Raw genomic sequence first — 15,362 nt, forward strand, 5'->3', positions numbered from 1 at the left:
AACAGTCTGTGAAATCCAAGAAGAGAAAAGGAGAGAGAGAAAATGAGTTTCAATCTAGAGCATAGAAAATTGTTAATAAAATAAGAATTGAAGAAAAGCCATACCTGCCAGTAAAAAGGCTAATAGAAATTTAGTTTTTTAAAATTACAGTGGGAACAAAGGAGATTCTACTAATGGGATAGGCCATTATGAAATTGGAGGTAGCTGAAATGAAGATAATGTCACAGGAAATGTTCAACAGATATTCCTATCCTGTTTGGAAAGGCTGATGTGTGAGTGTTACATAAGAACAAAGAAGAACTTCCTAGCCTGCTCATAGAAAAAGAGCTGATACCACTGCTGATGTCAGTAACTGGAGTAGAGAGTTTGAATAGAGCTGGCTAAGGTGTCTGGTCTGCTATTGCTGAACTTGTTAAACATTTGAATACTAAGCAAGTTCCATAGAGTTGAGAACCAAACCCACGTGTACCAGTAATTCCAAAGGGCAAAAGAGGTTCCAGTTATCCTGAAAACAAAAAGAAGTGAAATAATGTGCAAAGTGCTATCTGATAAAACAATAAAAAATAAGAATACAATTTATCAGCACTGATATGACTTAAAGGAAATAGATAATTTCAAAGAGGCCTGACAGATAACAGGTCCTTGCTAATACTGCATCATCCTCACATGGTGGGTTTCCTAGGGAGGTACTGCTCAGATTCTTATTAGGGTCAATGTTTTTTCAGCATTGCATCAATGATGTGAGGAAGCAAATATGAAATCTGAGATGGTAAATTGTGCAGATGGAAAGGTAAATAATCCTGAAGGTTTGATAGTCATTTAGAGAAATCTGGATTGCTTGATTAGCTGGAACTCTGCAAGGAATGCTCCTATTCAGGTGTACTGCTTGGAATAGTGTTCATCAGTGAACTGAGACTTCAGGCAGGACTTCAGGAGACTTCAGCCTCTAAATGGTGAATTTAGGTGACAGTTTCAGTCTTGTGTCTTTTGCTGTGTGTTTTGACCCTAACACAGTCTACATTTACATATTTGTAAGTTTAGCCCAATAACTTTTGTCCTTTTCATAGACGTTCTGATCTTTTGGCCATGCTTTTCTTTCACTTCTGTGCATGTAAATACTTCTTGTAAGGATCCTAGGAATATCTGTATGATGAAATGTACATGCATGCACACACACACACACCTGTGTGTCTCTTCAAATTTTCAGCATGTTGACTATGGAATGTGGTGGGAACAGCAGTGCAAGGGTCACCCAAAAGGTGAATTGAACATACATAGGTCTACATGGTATTTTTGAAGTGTGCCTATGAGCTTATATGCAATGTATTTCTTACATTAGGAAAAATGACCTTACTCTTCTTTCAGAAAATATCCCAGATTTGCATATTTTATATTCAATATAAACATGGCATTATTTATTCTTTGCTTCTCAAAGTGATGAACCTCTTTTGATACTCATCCTTTCCCTTGGAATAAGGTGAAAAATTGGTCTCCATTAGCTATATTCTATAATCTGATGAGAAAAATATCCACCTAGAAAGCCATCTCAAACTGTTCCTCAGTTGTTTTATCTTCCTTTTCCTTCCTTGTTCATTCCAATATATACTAATATACACTTTCCCCTGAGAACTGCTGCAAATTCCATCTTCAATTTATTTTCTTTCAGATTAAGTTCACATTTTTGGTAACTTGGACTGTATTTTTACTACCCTAAATGATATCATCAATATAAATTTTAAACCATGAGGCTTTATTTTTTATTTTTTTAATGATACAATTGCTTTTGGCACTACACTGCCAAGACAGTGATTGAGAACTAACACATTTTGGGACAAGGCTCTGAGTTTGCTGTTGCAGTTCTGTGCCTTGTGCCTATGAAGTGATCTTTGTGCCAAGGGGTTTTCTTCTCTTTGCCTTTTCTGCCTTACATATTCTTTCAAGAATTGGATCATGATTTGGTTTGTATTGTTTGGAAGAAGTAGCTTTAGTGCAGCTGTTGAAGACTCATTTGAAGGGTCTGTTTGCTTCCATGTTCATTGCTTGCAGGAAATTGTGTTCTCCATAACACAAGGATACAATCTAGTTTTCATAAACTTTATTTTGGTTTAGATGACTTTGATTGGCAAGTTCTAATTACTATTTTAGGATAACTCATTCCACAGATTTTAATTCCCAGATCACAATTCTTTTTTTTTTTCTTTTGCTTTAGCAGAAGCTCAATCTCTCACAATTGCAATATTAGATTTTCACGTTTACATAAACAATAAAAAAATACTTCCCTTATTCTTTGAACTGCTACATAAAACAAAAAAAAAATTTATTTTATTTTTAATTTCATAGTGCAGATCTTCTCACATTTCAAAATCACAGCTTCATAGTTTTGCTCATCTGCCTTCATTAAATGAAATCTGTTAAAAACAAGTATATTAGAAAATTGCTCATCAAATTACAGCTGCTCCCTATTATTCCTGTTAGCTGGTCATTGTCTAATAGTTTGAGAATTTTTTGGAAAAGCACTATGTTAGTTTAAGACACTCTCAGAAGGTAATTGAGGTTATTTCCTTAGAATTCTGTAGCAGTAAATGTGAACTACAAAAAGTTTGACCTTTATATTTATAAATATCAAATATGTGCAAATACAGGCAAATTAAAAAAAAACATCAGTGGACAATTCAAATATTGAAAGATGAATGACTCAATTTTTTCCAAATGTTGAATATTAGGAGAAAATTAGCATGAGATCCATGCTCATAAAGATAAACTCTTTATCAGGTTACAGAAAACAATGTTTGCATTGATTTATGATAAACACAGAATCTCAGTTTTAACTGAAAAGCAATCTGTGTTTTTCAAAACTGGTTTTTTTTTCAACTGTCTCAGTAGATGTAACAGAAGACACATCCTTGCTTCACTTCAATGGACTGCATCCTCCATATTGGCCATTTGTAGCATTTCCATGTTAGAAGATACTGTGGCAGAAACTGGCACTGAGGCATTGTGCAGGTCTTGAGAGAAAAATAGATGTTATAGGCTGGGGCAGAGTAGGGCAGGGTAGTGTTGGGCTCTGAGTGGTTTGCCTTCTTGCTGCAAGGGATTCTCAGCTGCAGGCAGGCTGGTTAGTGAGGGTATGGATCTCTGAAGGATTCCCCACGTGGCCCTAAAGCCTTGATAGTTTCCAGTGAGGGAGAACAACCATGAAATAATAGCATTGGTACAGCAGGGTGGCTTTTAGCTTCTGTGATGTTTTAGACGACTGAAAAGTGAGACATTACTCTGCTGCAGATTGTATATACAATCACTATTATTAATTGTTCAGAGTCTATGGAGATTCAGTGCAGATGAACTTGTGTGTTCCACCTTGAAATACTGCCAAATTCATCTCTGAGTTCACAGTAATTGTAATGTTGCCCAAGGCTCATATGGGAATGTGAGCTGTGTGTCAGGCTGTCTAATTAGTGGTCTTATCACTTCAGTAAGTCTTTATGTGAGTGATGTTCCACAAAATATGAGGTGGAGGTAAAGATTTGAAAGAATCCATGAATATCAGAGAAAAGACTGACCTGATCCTGCATTGAAGATGTGGATAAAATTCAAAGAGTTCCTGTTGAGGACGTTGTCTGATACATTTTACAAAACAGTAGCTGCAGAATTCAGGGGATGAAGGATATTACCTCATCTTTTTTTATGACCCTGAGATGGAAAGTTAGAAAATATTCATTTACTCTCTGCCAATTACAAAAAAAAAAAAAAAAAAATTTACAATTTCAGATTCTTAAGATGGAGACAAACCTGTTTTTCAGCTCCAAACACTCAGTCTTGGTTTGTGATACAACTGCAAACATGTGCCTGTAACCCCTCACCACATGGACTTCAGACAATTAGGAAAATCATTGCTCAAAGAATTATTCAGAGCTCTGCATCTCTGGGGTTTAAACTAATCCGAATTAATTGTGTAAAGTCGGGGAAGGTGGAAAAAAACAATCTCTGATGTGTATTTTTGTTAGGAGGAGTTCAAAACCTACTGAACATTAGTTAACTTGTGGAGTTATCAGTGGAAAAAAAATCTCAAAATAGGTGGCCATAGGTCAAAATGGGCATGATGATGAGAGACCAGCGCACAACTGCCTCTTGATGAATGGTAAAGGTGATGATTTCTTTGGATCTGTAATGTAGTAATGACTAATTTCATTAAAAAACTGTATTTGTGGTAAAAATGAGTAGGCAAAGGTGTGAAGAGATATGTATTTTCTGTAAAAGACAAGTAGGAGGAGAAAAAGAAAAAGAAATTATACAGAGCTTAACAGAAAAGGTGAGAGAAGGTAATTAGACAGTGGTGTTTTCTGAGGTTAGTAAGTTTGTTCAAAGTTTTTATAATAGTTAGAAGAAAATTCCCATGAAGTAATTTTCCACCTGAAACAGGACAGTTGGTTGTTTTAATTTGTTGCCATGTATTCATGTCTACAGAAATAATGGCTTTTGTGAATACTTGACTAAGGAAAATGTGGCTGTTTCAGGATGCTTTGGAAATCAGGTTTGTGTTAAGGACTTTCAAGGTATTGACTTTAAAGGATTTGACTTAAAAAAAAAAAGAAAAAATGTATTAGATGTTTTTACAGTTGCATTTTAAGGAACATTTAATACCAAATTATTGAGTGTCTATATTATCAGACATACTTTCTTTATCAAAAGTCATTTACAAGTGAAGGTTTCTGAAACTACATAGATATTGCTGTCATTTCACTTAGGGTGGATTTCTCTATCCTCAAGAATTACTCATGTTTATGCAGAGGATTTTTCCCTTTAAAGGCATTATAATTTTTATGCCATATGCTTACACTTATTTTTCCCTTATATATTTTGCCTTACAATTGAGCCAAACATGAAACCTGCAGTAACAAATTCCACATGTTTCTGTCACAGGTAATTCTCTTAAGGATGACATGAATTATTTGCAAAGATATTTCATAGGTAGGAAGCAATTTCCATCATCAAGGAATCTCGTCATACTCTTTATACTAGAAACTTTACATGGTGATACAAATCTTTGGGAATACACCAAACCAAATATCTTGCCTGACATTGATAACATTTGCTCTAGTCATGCATGTATACCTTTTGCTAGTTTTTGATCAGCACTGTAAATAATGCATATACACCTTTTGCTAGTTTTGATCAGCATTCTAGCACATTTCCTACATTCCCAAACAAACTGCAAAGCATGAAGTTCACACAAATTTGGGTTAAGGGGTCAAAAAAGATGAAACTTCTCTAGGGGGTTGTTCTCTGTAGGATGTGGCAGGAGCTTTCTCTGTGTAGAGGTAGCACAAACTTTTTTCATTTGATGGATAGAAGAGATTGTGTGCCCTGGAAGAAGTGCTACATCACCAAAGGCTTGTCTGGAGTGTCAGCACATTTTCCCTGATACTTGCACATTCTGTACAAAAACCTTACCAAGTTATCCTGCACGGGACAGCATACTATCAGTTCCCATCTATATTTAGGGAAGATGTTACAAAACGAAAAAGAATCAGAAATGAATTGTTAAAATGCATTTTGACCAGTAGTTTTCTATTTTGCCAAGAATTAGGTGAAATAGCTACATATGTAGCAGGTAAATATGCTTCACATGTGTATGCATGTTATATATGTATATATAATGTGGATACATAGATATATATACACAGCACATTTATGTGTGTATATATACATATACATGTTACATTTATATGTATGCTATTTTAAATAGATTTTTTTTCATTTCCAGAAGACTCAAAATCTGAAAAAACTGAGTACATAATTTAATAGAGTTCAGCATATACAAAATCCACTAGGTCTTGAATTCCAAGGCTGAGTTTTAATTGTTTAAGTAGATAAATTTTTTCTTGCTTTCTTTTCATTAATCCACCAGATTAGTGATTGGTTTGCCATGATCAACTAAAGATTTATAGATCAGTGCTTAAATGAGTGCTACAGGCTTTTATCATGCAACACACAAATTCTCAGTAGATTATGTAGCTCTCACTAAAGTAAATTAACCATAGTTTATATTCATACTCAAAGAAAAGCTTTCTTTGAAGTCTGTAATTATTATTATGTTTGAGGTTAAGCAGTTATTTATATAAATTACTGGATAAGGGCTGACCTGCTCAACATTTTGGAGAATCAAATTTGAATGTCCTGGATCAACTCCTACTGATTCAATTTCCATGGCTGTGAAATCTGTTCCTGTGGACTGCAGGAAAAAGCAACAAAAGAAGGAGCAGCTGTGATAATAGTAATGAAGATCTCTTTCATTGATGAATGCTTTAGCCCTAAAACTGAGTTCTGTACGAGGAGCCACCTCTTCCACAAAAGTAAGACTTGTGAGAAGGTACAAGACAAAAGAGAAAGTGCACAGAAATATAGGTCTGGAAACAAGAAATATAGGTCTGGAAACAGTCTCCTGCATCATCAGATCTAATGATTTGTAATACTCAGCAATCGCACCAATTTTGAAGGTTCCACGGTATCATCTGTCCCACACGCTATTTAAACATCTCATGAAATATTTCTGCATTCCATTAAAAACATAAGCTCTGTAATAAAAGTCTTAGCTAAAATTTTCCCCTGGAAGACATCAAAAGACAGTGTAGCCATTGTCAATGCACTATCAGGATGTTTATTAAATAACCTTTCCAGATCATTCCAGGAAAAAACATGTCATATGAACAAATATCCTAGTGACTCTTGACTCTCTGATACATGAAAACTCTTTCTCAGTACTACTTCTAGTGACCTTTCTAAGATGAATAGTAACTGTAAATACTGCATTTATTATTTTAGATTAACTTCACAAAGTGGATTCAAGGCAGCTTGCAGTTTCACACATTGCACTGATGGATGTATTTTTATCTCTGTGAGCCTGTTGTTTTGCACCATGTAATACTTATCCTTACTTGGCACTTTCATTAGCATGTTCACAAGACAAAGACATAAATCACCAGAAGGCTGGGGTCCACTGAGGTCCTCACACAGGTGGTATGAGTACCAGTCAATTGTACTTCTAAGTCTAGGGATGTTGCATTTACTTCAGCAAGCTGCATCCTTTCAGAAAGAACTAGCAGATCAATTGTTTCCAGAGCTGTGGATCAGCAAGGCTCAGCATCTGTGTTAAAAAAAAAATAGTTATTGCAATCTCTGTTGACTGAAGAATACTTGAAAAATAAAAAATAGTATTCTTTATAATTGCTTTTGTTAAGTAGTCATACAAAGAAACTGGAGAGCTTTACATGGTGAAGGCAGAACAATGAGAGTCAGGGAAAGCTGAACTGTTCTCAGCACTGCAGCACAATGGAATTTCCCAGAGTGTTTTGGTAGTCCTTCACCAGGCCAAGGAGTCAGAACTACCAGATTTTTCTCTGAAGTAAGGATTTTCATTTAGAGTAGGAACAATTTTTTTGGTGCAAATTTTGGAGTATGAAATGTGTTTTATTCAAGTAAGGAATGCAATATGGAAATCTCAAAGAATCTTCACAATCAAAAATGAGGAAAATAGTCAGCTCAAGTCAATTGAGATGCTTTATTTAATATCTTCTAATATTTTGTCTCTATTTGGCTGTGGTTTTTGTTAAACATTTTGTTTTGTTATTATCTAAACTTATTTTTAGTTCAGAAAAAGTAATTTTAAAATTTCAAAGCGTCCTGATGAAATGTTTTGGTATTTTCTGAACTAATTTTACAGGTTTTCCAAGGTCAGTTCTTTCCTGATTCAAATGAATGGGCATTTTATGATTAAGTATATATAACTGAAAGATTACAATTACTAATTTAAAAGTTTCTTTTTACAACAAGGCCAAACCTACAACTTTTTGATACATGTATTGCTTGTATTCTTGTATCTGTTAATAAAGCAGAATATTTTTGTCAGTTGAATTTTGAGACCTTCTAATCAATGTATTTTGTTTCTTGGAAAGCTTCCTTTTGTTTTCATGTTTCTAGTAGGATTTAGTATAGGTTTTCTATGTTTTCTGCAGACCACTAATGCAGCCACTGGCTACCAATTTAGTGTCTGAAGTGTTTTCACTATAGAATAAAAGAAGTATATAAGAAAAAATCCTTGAAACTGCTTAGGCAGTGGGCTGTTATTGAAGTGTTTCAGAGCCACTGTTGCTGATACTTGTGTTTTTTTATTCTTAGGAAGGAGTCACAGCTTAGTAGCAGAAAGATTGAGGGTAAGTTATTCCATCACTTAAATGCTTTAGGCATTCCAGCAGCTAAATGGTTCCCACTACTGCTCTGGCATCCTAAAGCAGTTCTGCTATGACTCACAGAGTTACTAACGAGATTATCTGGGTGCTTTGCTCATGAGCCACTGTCCCTGCAAGTCCCTGGCAGTTCCTGCCCTGCAGGACCCAGCCCGAAGTGTCCAGGGTGGTGTCAGCTGAGACAGGGCAGCTGGGGACAGCACAAATGGGAGCCAACACCCACAGCTCAGTGCCTGCAGGTTTACCTTCCTCGGCCTGAGAACAGATTTTGGCTCAGATTCTCCAGGATAATATATTAGGGTGAGAGATGAAGGCAGAGCAAAAGTGAAAGGCCAGCAGCACTTGCAGAGCATTAAGAGTTAGGCCTGCACATTCATGTTGTGGGTGGGAAGATGTGATCAGAAGAGAGGGAGGAAATGGCAATGAAGTACAGCAGGAACTGTAAGGTTGCTCTCCTTTTTTTATTCTCAGTTAATACAGAGAGTTAATATAGCAAAGCGAAGGAATTTATTTTAAGTTCAGATTTAAGAGAGTTGTGATGGTCTCTTACTATACCAAAGTTCTTAGTAAAATATGAGAAAATGCTTCAGTTTTGAAACTCAATGAATCCTTCTGGTGAAGAAAGTCCTATTTGAGTAAAAGAAATACAGCTTGAAATAGTGCAAATATTATCATCCCTAAATGCAATTTTTAACGCTAAAATCAGCTAACAGATCTTGGTGGGATTTTTCAGGCAGTGTACCAAAGGACAAGTTGTGGTAACAATCATATCATGCCCTCAAACTGAGGCTGTATCTCAAAGAGTTCCAGTATCACTAGGTGACATGGTGCTGAACATCCTTGTCCTTTGCTATATCAGCTGCAGAATCAGCATTATATTGCAACTGTTAAAAATGGAATAGGATGAAAATGTCCTGTGTAAGCAGGACCCTTAAGTTACAGTGTAAATAAAGAGCTTTTATTACTACTTTACTGTACTGTCACACATAATGGAAAAACTGTTACAATATCCACATTTAGCTCACTTTTCTAAAATAATTTTGAAATATCATGTGAGACATGTTAACAATTCTGCTTTTGGCTTTGCTCTGGAATGAAAGAGTATATAAAAAAATGACCAAGAAATTATAATTCCTTTGTCCATTTCTTAAGCAATATTCTGTCAGATTTTCCTGTCCTGCCCATAAAGACTTAAAGAATAAACACATTCATAAGGCTGAGTCTTTCATATTCACACTTTACTAACTTCTACATTAAAAAAAGTAGCTTCCTCCTTCTTTGTGAATATTTAATAACAAACACTACACAGCAGTTAAATTTTAGATTGTGAAGAAATAAATTGTGCATGGAAAATATTTTAGAGGTCATTTAATGAAAGAGTATTAAGGAACTAACTATGAACTCAAATGAATTTATGTTTTTTCCCTCTAAATGCTAATGAAATGGTTTGGGAAATATTTATGTAATTTTTGGAGCATACAAAAATATTTTAAGTTGGTTTCATACACTGAGCAATGGAAATTCATTAATAGCAGTGAGATCACCTCCAAACAAAATTGAACGAGACTTATTTTAATCTATGATAACATATAATAAAATCCATAAAAATGAATATAAAGGCTTGGTTTTTAAAAGTAAGTGGTAAATCTTAGTGACCCAATTTCTAATGACATCAAAAAAGCCCATCATCAAGAAGTACTTGCTTTACAAAATCAGAATAAATATTTCATCCCATTAAAATCTGTTCAAGACCATAGGAATCACAGCATTAACACCATAATCAACAATCTGGCTCAGGAATTTTTCCCTTTTCTTTTTCTCACACTCTTTAAGCTCCAGCTGTCTTTACTTTTCCTCCTCTTCCCAAAGGGGAGAACCATAGCTGCTCATTCCTTCTTATATGTGAAGACCCTCATGCTGCTCCACCATCTCTCAGCAGCCTTTTTGTCTTTTATGTCTTCTGCTCCCAGTCTCAAAATAGGACCGGTCTAACTCTTCTAATGCTGCTCTCAGTACTGAGATAACTCAACAGACAACATTTTTTTTTACCTCTCAGCTCAAGATTTCCTTCCCCCCCTATTTTTTTTTGTGTCCACGTTTGATGTTCCGGTTCTGTACTTGTGGTGTTTGTTTAGGCCCCTCTGAATAGATGCAAATAGCTGGTTATGGTGCTCCTGATTCAAAAGCAGGACAGCAGCACAAAAGCAGTTCATTTGCCTGTATACATCATTACTGGCATCCCCCATCAGTCATGCTTTAGCATAGAGAGGTGGTATCTTAATGTATTCTAGGAGTTTCTGCTCCTCAAGCAGCTATTCAGGCTCCCTCTATGATCTTTATTTTAGGGAGCTGTCAGGGTGTTTTACATGTATGTTGAGTTTAGCTGTGGCTCTGTGGATGTCCCACCTGATAGACACTTTCCCATGTTCCATTACAGCAGGGAAGAAGAATCTATAAGAGATCATATGTGGTGAACTTCCTCCTCAGCCAGGGAGCAGAGCAGGTATAACCCATGTAGACTTCCAGACTGTAACAACAAAGAAATGAGCTACTGCAGTACTCAAAGTTTTGATGTTAAAGCAATTGATCCCTGCCAGGATTTCAGTGTCTTATTCCTCTTCCTAGGGCCAACCTCCTCTGCAGTACTCAGATCAGGCACTGATGCCTTAGGCACTGCCTGATCACTCTCATCACTTCCCCTGGAGTTTGCCAAATTGCCCACATTGTCTGTGTTCATACTGGAAGTCATGTCCAGTCACTTTGAAGTCCTTGGGTACAGTTTGACTCCCCTGATGTGCTGTGGTGACCCTTTTTTCTCTATCAGCACAACTGTTCTGTGTCTGCACAAGCAGTCAATGTGCTGCTGCTTCACCTTCCACCCCCATCCCCCCCAGCTTCCACAAAGCACCCTGCAGATCTGTAGGCAGTGAGTTCTCCAAGTCAGAATCAGTGGTGAGTGTTCTGAGGCTGAACCCTGTGAGGGACTCACAAGCAGGAGGAGGAAAGTTAAGAAGGAAGGTACCTGCAGCTTAGTCAGGCTGTCTGCCAGTGTTAATATGCAAAAGCAGGACTTAAACTGAAAGGTCCAAGGGCTGCCACTTTTCTTGTTCCAGGGTGTTATCCTTGCTCGAAACAAGACCTAAAAGTAAATTTAACCCTTTTTCACAGGAGTCTGTACTCCAGATAACTGCAGATATTCAGGAGTAAGCCTTCTCTGGGTGTGTGTGAACACAAAGGAGCTTTTGTGTGACTCCTCTACATCACATCACCTTTGAGGCTCTGTTCTGCCCTTTCACTCAGTGTCATGACTGAAGTCTTCCCAGCTTCAGCCTGATAATTCATAAGGCTTTTAGGGTTTCCATGTCCTCTTTGGGATCATCTGCCAATAAGAGCAGATCTATCAAAGCTTAGCAAAGCTTTGGGGTTGAGCTAGGCTAAACTCAAGTGAGAGTGTGAGCACCCTTCAAAACTATAGCATTCTTAAACTGCGTCTATCTTTAACAGCCCCTCATCAACACTGAGATGACTCCAAGAAAAGCAAGGGAGGATTTCAAAAGTGTTCTTGTAGCTCTAACATTTAATGAGACTGATCCAGTGATTTTTTGAGAGGGATCAACAGATGCTGTGAGATGGATGTGACAGGGCCTGCAGAATTCAGGAGATATGGTATGAGGGTAGGTGCTGGGTGTAAGGCAGGCTCCTGGTCAGAGGCACATCTGCTTTCCTAAGTGCCTACAATGGTGAGCTGTGAATGAGTTAGTCATCAGGTATTTTTCTTGAACCTGAGAGACACCAAAGGCCTATAATCTGGTAGGGTGTGTGTTTGTGGGTGTGTGTATGTGTGTCTGTTGCCAGGTTTGCCACTTCCAAGTATGGACACAAGAAAATTAACATCCCTGAGTAAGGCTTTTCCTTCAGCCTACTATAATCAACAGAAATGATGGGAAACTTGAATTCACTTATTGGACCAGAGGGAAGGAAAGGTATAGCTCTCTACTCCTGAGCATAACGTGGCCCAGCATGGATCTTCAGGTTTAGGACTAGTTTGACTCTCTGAAGAAGTTGATGTGGCCTCAAAAAGAAGAATAATAAGGAAGATGAAGAGCAAGAACAGTGAATGACTACTCTGACTCCTTCATATAGCTTATACCTGCAACTGTTTCCAGTCGTCTGCCTGCAAGCTGCAATTGGCCGTGAGAACTGGGCTTTAAGGCTCTGCTCTTTAAGGCTTTGCTATTCTGGTTTAAAACTTAACAATATATAATTCCATTTATTGATTAATTTAGTTAATTAATAAATCTATTTTAATCTTACAATGTATTTAATAAGTATTGTATTATTTCTTAGCTCTATGCCTTAATCATAAACTGTAGCCTTCATAAGGACTGCCCCAAAATTTTGGTTTAAATCTCCATTTTGCATACATATTTTCAGAATTAGGAAGGTGGGAATTCATAAGGCGGGAATAATTTTAAGTTTATTTGAAAAAATATAATTGTACATAACTAATTTTAAATTAATTTTATAGGGCACTTTTGAGTGTTATGTTGTCTCCCTTTTAAAATGTTTATCTTGAAAGAAAATCACAGTATTCTCTTGAAGGTGTTTTTGGGTTTTATTTTTGTTATTTTGCTTTTTTGTGATTGACATGTACAACATTAGAAGTATCTTAGCAGTTTTATTAACTGGGATCCCTGTCAGCATATGCCCCTATATTGAGATATTGAGTGTTTAGCTTCAGAACATCTATAATTTCTGCTTTCAATAATTAAATAACTTCATTTCATTCTTTTCTTTTTGGTTTCTTTTGAAAAAAAAAGGAATTGTTGTAATGGTCCAAGCTCAGAGTGATAGAGACCAGAGGACATTATTTTCCTCCTCTGGATAACTTTTTGACAGCCTTTCTGGTTTTTCCAGATTGTTCAATATATCATTTTCCTCACATGAGAGAAAGCAGTTATTAAGTTTTACTTGCCAATGGTGCAGAAAATGACACAAATGTTTTGCTTACTGAGCATTCTTAAAATTCTTCCCAAGCATTAGGCATCCATAAAAACAACATATTACTTTTGATAACACCAAGAGTTAACTTTTTTTCTCATTAAAATGCATCTATTTCAGCTATAAGTAATTTAGAACAGTATCTTTAGTAAAATAGATGAGAGATACTATTGATCAGAGAGTCACATGCCTTAAGCATTCTGGTGACAATAGGAGCCTAAGCTTGTTGCAGATTCTTGTTGGCAAGCTCATTTTTAAAAAGTCATTATTACAAATTGCTTCAACTAGTCAGATCATACAAAATCTACTTGTACTGTAATATTCCAGATGCTTGATTACTGTTCTTTAGTGTAGTGAGTTGCCAATTTCTTCCTCCTGAGAATGTGTGACAGATTGCAGTACAATCTGTTGATGGTCTTGATTGTAGCTAAAGTACATCATTGTCACCCATGCTAAAAAGCTGGTACATTTACTGTAAATATATAATTTTAGGAAATGTATGATAGTGTTTTGTGTTCCAGCAATTGCAAATGCTATATGACAATATACTTGATCTGGTAAGGAGGAAAATCAGAGGCAGAGGAAATCAAAGCAGATAATTAGAGCAGCAAAATGTAGTGGGTACACTAATTCTATGAACAATATAGCTTGAATTGTCTTTGGTGTGCGTGCTGGTGTTTGGGTGTTTGGGGAAAAGGACAGAAAAAGAAAGAGGAACTTGTTTCAGTCCTACTCTCCATTTTCTGCTCTGAAAAGATTGGCACAACAGCCATCCCAGCACTAGGCTGTGAATGCTAAATGTTACAGCTGACTCAATTACTGGCAATAAATCAGGAAATATGGAAAAGAGGGAATCCTCTTTTCCCTTGTGGAAAAAGATCAGGGATAGAAAGAAGTTTTAAAATTTTTATTTTATTTTATTTTTTATTCTGCTGACATCATAAGTTCTTTGTGCATCTTCCTCTCTCAACTTCCTTTTCCAGCATAGCCAGTCTTCTTTGAAGTTCACTAAGCTTTCACTAAGGTTCCAGCTCAGGGAAGCATTTAAATGTTAGGCACATTCCCACTCAGCAAATGACCAAGGTACTGAAAACACAGATGGCCTGGCCTGGTTCTCTCACCCTCTCACAACTATGTGTGTTGTTGTTTCTTCTACAAGCACTTACGTCATGAGGCTGGAGACCTAGAGCTGTCCCAGCTTTGGATACTGCCACTACATCACACCCTGGTAGCTCATATCTTAGCAGAGGTTTCACATCAAAAGGGACTGGCTCTGAAAGCAGCAGTCCCTCTCCCCTGCCTGTCTTTGGCCCCTTCCCCTTGACTGGAAATTGCTGTCACACTGCTGCAGGGTCAGTTGGCTTCAGCTCACACACCAGAACGCTGCCCTGCAAAATTATGTCTTATTTTTGTTGGCTCCATCACATGCCAAGATCCAAGAGAATTTTTGGGAACATACCCCTGCAGACAGGCAGATGTTTTGGGAGTGGGACTGCTTACTCCAGGATTGCCAGTTCATATAGGCTCCACAGAACTGCAAAACAAAACTGTGCCATCAGATAGGGAGATAGTGGTACTTCCTCTTGCACACTGTTCTTCTGTGTTCATGGATACAACATGACCCAAAATCATGAGAGGCTGACATAGCAAGTGAAGCCCTTCAGTGGGAACAAGATCAACCTTTAGGTAAGCATGTTGCTCATGTCTATCCTCCCTTGTGCTGAATAATACAACCTACTGGGAAGCCAAGCATTTCCATGCTGTGAAACAAGTAAAACCAGTAATTGAAAGGTAGCAAAATTGGTAGGTTACTGTATTGGCAAATATTATTTACATGATATTTTCAGGAAGACTAGGAGTGCTTTTAGTTTTGGGAGGTTGGGTAAGTTTCCTGGCTAGAATTCTAGAATACTACATAGTTAAATTGGTGATATAAAATATTGCCTCTATTTCAGCAAATAGCTGTTTATTTACTACCAGCAAATATTCAAATATATCAATAAATTCACTGGCTTTCTCCTTTTTGAACAGGACCTGAAAATGAAAAAGCCCTATCTGTGGACTGGTACCACAGATAGCAGTACCAAGATAAAGTATTTGCTGCATATGAAAATTGGA

Source organism: Melospiza georgiana, chromosome 5, assembly GCF_028018845.1.
Source record: "Melospiza georgiana isolate bMelGeo1 chromosome 5, bMelGeo1.pri, whole genome shotgun sequence".
Lineage (NCBI taxonomy): Eukaryota > Metazoa > Chordata > Aves > Passeriformes > Passerellidae > Melospiza > Melospiza georgiana.